The sequence below is a fragment of the Triticum dicoccoides genome, chromosome 2B, assembly GCF_002162155.2.
Source record: "Triticum dicoccoides isolate Atlit2015 ecotype Zavitan chromosome 2B, WEW_v2.0, whole genome shotgun sequence".
Lineage (NCBI taxonomy): Eukaryota > Viridiplantae > Streptophyta > Magnoliopsida > Poales > Poaceae > Triticum > Triticum dicoccoides.
The window spans coordinates 822,261,219-822,266,921 of NC_041383.1; positions in this window are offsets into that span (position 1 = coordinate 822,261,219).

Sequence of the window (5,703 nt, forward strand, 5' to 3'; positions counted from 1 at the left end):
GGCGGGCTCGGGGTCGGGAGGCGGCGGTACTGGGCGGGCTCGGGCGGCGGCGGTGAGGTCGAGGGCGGCGACGATGAGGTCGAGAGCGGCGCGGGCGGCGGCGGTGAGGTTGAGGGGGCCTCGGGCGGCGGCGGTGAGGGATGGCTCGGGCGGCGACAACAGAGGAGTAGGGGAACAGGGGGGAGGGGGGAATGGAGGACTTAGCAAATTTTTGAGCCCGCGGGTCGTTAAGTCGAACTAGCAGTATCGCACTTTAGTAAGCGCGCTGTAGCTAACTTAGCAATAGCGAGTTTTACGTACAAACGCTACTGATAAGTCTAAACTTAATTAGGTGCAATACTTAGCAGCAGCGTGTTTTGAAGAAAAACGCTGCTACTAAGTTCTTTAGCAGTAGTGTGTCTCGGTAAGGGCGCTACTACTATATCTAGCCTGGGGGCAACGCCGTGGCAATTATTGTAGTAGCGCTTGTTTCATCTAGGGCGCTACTGCTACTGCGTTATTAGTAGCGAGCTTTCGTCAAGCACGCTACTGCTAATTAGCAGCAGCGTTTGTTTTTAAACCGCGCTGCTGCTAAAATTCTGTGTATAAGGTTTTCCCTAGTAGTGACTGCTGTTACCGTTACCGCTGCTATCGTTACTACTACTCTCAAACTACCATATTACTGTGCTACTGATCACTTTTCTGCAGATATTTAATCTCCAGATGTGGTTGAATTGACAACTCAACTGCGAATACTTACAAATATTCTTTGGCTCCTCTTGTGTCGAATCAATAAATTTGGGTTGAATACTCTACCCTCAAAAACTGTTGCGATCCCCTATACTTGTGGGTTATCAAGACCTTTTTCTGGTGCCGTTGCCGGGGAGCATAGCTATATTTGTTGAGTCACTTGGGATTTATATCTATTTATCACTATGAAGAATTTGAAAGATACCAGAACCAAGATCGTTCCTTCTAAGACAATGGGAGGTAAAGAACTGCCATCTAGCTCAACACTTGATTCACGTTCTGTTTTGAGTAAGCTTGCAATACCACCACATGCTATTAATCCTGATATATCGCAATTTATTGATGATGCTACTTCTACTATGAATGATGCTTATGATGATGCTAGTACTGTACTTGATAAGAATGTACCACTAGGTGAATTTCTTGATGAACAAATTGCTGAAGCTAAAGATATTGAGAATGCTGAAACTGATGAAGTCTTTCAAACTGAGAATTATGAAACACCCATTAGACCTATGATACGTCTCCAACATATCTATAATTTTTTATTGTTCCATGCTGTTATATTATCATTCTTGGATGTTTTACAATAATTTTATATCATTTTTTGTACTAAACTATTGACATAGTCCCTAGTGCCAGTTGCTGTTTTTTGCATGTTTTTTACATCGCAGGAAATCAATACCAAACAGAGTCCAAACAAAGCGAAACTTTTTGTCGATTTTTTTGGACCAGAAGACATCCACTGGGCCAGGAACGCACCTGAGGCGAGCTCTGAGGGGAGCACAACTCACCAAAGCGCGCCTGGGGGCCCAGGCGTGCCCCGGTGGGTTGTGCCCTCCTCGTTGGCCTCCCGCACCGCCTCTTTGCTCTATAAATACCCCAATATTCCAGAAACCCTAGGGGAGTCGACGAAAATCAGTTCCAGCCGCCACAAGTTTCAGAAACACCAGATCCAATCTAGACACCATCACAGAGGGGTTCATCATGTCCATTGGTCCCTCTCCGATGATGTGTGAGTAGTTCTTTGTTGACCTACAGGTCCATAGTTAATAGCCAAATGGCTTCCTCTCTCTCTCTCTCTCTCTCTCTCTCTCTCTCTTGATTATCAATACAATGGTCTCTTGGAGATCCATATGATGTAAGTCTTTTTGTGGTGTGTTTGTTGGAATCCAATGAACTTTGAGTTTATGATCAGATCTATGTTTTTATCCATGAAAGTTATTTTAGTCTTCTTTGATCTCTTATATGCATGATTTATTATAGCCTCGTATTTCTTATCCGATATTTGGGTTTTGTTTGGCAAACTTGATCTATTTATCTTGCAATGGGAAGAGGTGCTTTGTGATGGGTTCGATCTTACGGTGCTTGATCCCAGTGGCAGAAGGGGAAATGACACGTATGCATCGTTGCTATTAAGGATAACAAGATGGGGTCTATTTCTACATAAATAGATCTTGTCTACATCATGTCTTCATTCTTATTTCATTACTCCATTTTTCCATGAACTTAATACACTAGATGCATGCTGGATAGAGGTCGACGTGTGGAGTAATAGTAGTAGATGCAGGCAGCAGTCAGTCTACTAATGTTGGACGTGATGCCTATATAATGATCATTGCATGAATATCCTCATGATTATTTGAAGTTCTATCAATTGCCCAACAGTAATTGTTTTCCTGACGTTTGCTATTTTCTCGACAGAAGCCACTAGTGAAACCTACAGCCCCCGGGTCTCTTCTCATCATATTTGCCTTTCCGATCTATTTTTATTTGCTTTTATTTTCAGATCCATTAAACCAAAAATACAAAAATACATTGCTGCAATTTATTTATTCTACATATCACAACTTTATCACGTCTTCTCACCAACTCGAGGCATCATTACCCGAAAGGGATTGACAACCCCTTTAACACGTTGGGTTGCAAGTATTTGTTATTTGTGTGCATGGGCTGTTTATGTGGTTTTAGGAGGTTCTCCTACTGGTTCGATAACCTTGGTCTCATCACTGAGGGAAATACTTCCTACCGTCGCTATAATGCATCATCCCTTCCTTTTTGGGGAAATACCGACGTAGTTCTAGCAGACATCAAAAGGAATTTCTGACGCCGTTGCCGGGGAGGATCTTCAACATCAACCAGGTTCCTAATCACAAATCTCATCTCCTCGCAATTTACATTATTTGCCAACTGCCTCTCGTTTTCCTCTCCCCCAGTTCACAAAAAATTGTCGTTTTATTTGCCCTCTTTTTCGTTTGCCGTTTCTCGTCAGATCTGTTTTTGTGTGCAATCTTGTTTACCACCTTTTGTCGTTATGGATAGATCCTCCTCTATTGCGTACACCCCCGAGAACAAGGTTCATAACTTTAAACAAATGGGAGGGGTGAACTTAAAATATGCTTGGTATAAGATTTGCAATGCTCATAATAGATCTATTCGTAAGCAATCTACCGTTGTTCTTCTTCACTGTTTTTATGTGGGCATCACTACTTGGTATAGATTCGTCCTTGATATGATTACCGGTGGAAATTTCTTGATTTTTCCTTCTCTTGATGCTTTTAATACTTTGGGAAATTTAGTGGGTTCACCCCCTCTCATGATCAATGAAACAATCGTTACCCTTGAGCATGTTATGGAAAGACTAGATGCTATCGAGAAGAAAATGCTTACCGAAGAACATATTGAGAACTTGGATAGAAAAAATGCAAAGTTATGCTACTAAAATTGGGTCAAAAGCAGGAGAAGTTTTTAAGTTGTCAAAAGAAAAGGGGACTATAATTTATGAAAAAATCGAAGAAAGCCCGTCTAGGATTAATAAACTTGAAGAAATTCTTTTCTAATCTAGGTACAGCTTTTGCTTCCACTAAAACTCTCGTAAAAATTATTAAGACTACTCAAGTCACTAAAAACAAGGGTGCAACTTCTAGCAATGACAAATGAGATCTTAAGATGATTAGTATCCATCCCTATTTTATAGAAGTCATAATAGACCCTTTTTGCAAAAATAAGTTTTTCAGTCTCGTGCCTAGAAGTATTGTCGCTGAGAATTTATGTGCAAAATCCTTGGAAACCCTGAGTGTTCGATCAAAGAATTGGAGGACAAAGATAACAAAACTCAGATCCTACGCGTTATGCCTAGCTAGGGGCGTAAAACAATAGCGCTCGTTGGGACCAACTTGTATCTTTTTGCTTTTTAGTTTTCTTGCTGTTTTAAATAAAATACACAATTATTCCTATGGTTAGATGTGTTTTTGTGGTTTAAATTAGTGTTTCTGCCAAGCAAGGCCTTTGGGATGATTTGGGTGAGAGTTGATTCGATCTTGCTAAAAAACAAAAACTTTTGCGCTGACAAAACTATTTTTCATTTTTAAGAGAAGAGAGATTTTGAGGTGATTCTTTTTTCAGAAGATTAATAAACAAATTATTCACGTTGTCCTCATTTTTCAGAATTTTTGGAGTTACGAAAGTATTCGAAGTAGTCAGATTGCTACAGACTGTTCTGTTTTTGACAGATTCTGTTTTCTTTGCGTTGTGTGCTTCTTTTGATGATCCTATGGTTTTCTTTGATGAGGTTTTGCCATAGAAAAGTTGAAATACAGTAGGTTTTAAACAGTACTTATAGTAGTGGTTTACTTTCTTATACTAACGGATTTCACGAAGGTTTTGTTGAGTTTTGTGTGATTGAAGTTTTCAATTTTTGGGTGATCTTATGATGGATGAAGGAATAAGGATTAGCAAAAGGCTAAGCCTGAGGATGCCCGAGGCTCCCCAAGATATTATTCAAGAAGTAGCAAGCAACTAAGCTTGGGGATGCCCCCGAGTGGCATCCCCTCTTTCTTCTAACAACCATCGGTATTTTACTTGGAACTATATTTTTATTCGCCACATATTACGAGTTTTGCTTGGAGCGTCTTGTATGATCACTAGTAGAAACCGGAGCTTTAAAACCGGTTCGTAAGAGCCTTTAGTGCCAGTTCTGCAACCGGCACTAAAGGGTGGAGACTAAAGCCCCCCCCCCCTTTAGTACCGGTTCGGCACGAACCGCCACTAAAGGCCCACCACGTGGCGTGAGCTCGCACCGTGGTATGGGGGACCTTTAGTACCGGTTGGTGTTACCAACCGGTACTAAAGGTTTTTTTTTATTTATTTTTTGAAATTTTTGTAAAAAATATTTGATTTTTTCGATTTTCAATTTTCTATATTATTTGATGATTTAGTCTCTAATCACCCCTCTTAACTTCTCAAGTGTGGATCACTCATTCCAAATCGTCTAACTTCCCGGCCGGTCACCCATCCTCTCACTCCCCCAGCCTGAGCACGCATAATTCGGAGTTCTATTCCCCCTACTTCCCAAGTCTGCACTTGTTGTTTTCCTGGCAAATGTAAGCTGTCAATCCTATTAACCCTCAGCAGTTTAGCTTGATCATTAGGTCACAGATTTCACCGTTAGAGTTTGGAACTATTATTCTAAAACATAGTTAGTAACACTAATATTTCTTGAATAAGTTTGACCACAGTTTGACCAGATTTGACCAAAATTCAAAAAATTGAAATAATTATTTAGTAACACTAATATTCTTGAATAATTATGTAGCAACACTAATACTTCTTAAATAAGTAGTTTGACCATAGTTTCACCAGATTTAACCAAAATTAAAAGAAACTAAAATTTGAGCATATCTTTTTTTTCCTTTTGGAATTTGAGGATTCTAAAAAACTGCAAACAGGCCAGAGGCTGTCAAAATCGGATGCGGATTTTCATGCTGAATTTTTTGATATATTATATGTTTTTTCCGACATCGTATGCAAAAGTTATAACCGTTTTACATTTTCCCTACATTTTTTGCAAAACATGTCCAAATTTAAGTTTTTTAATTTTCCTAACTAGTAGATGTAGTAATATAACTACATCTCGAAGAATTTTATTTTTTGAATTTTTTAAAATTTTCTTTGGTATTTTTCAAAACTGAAATG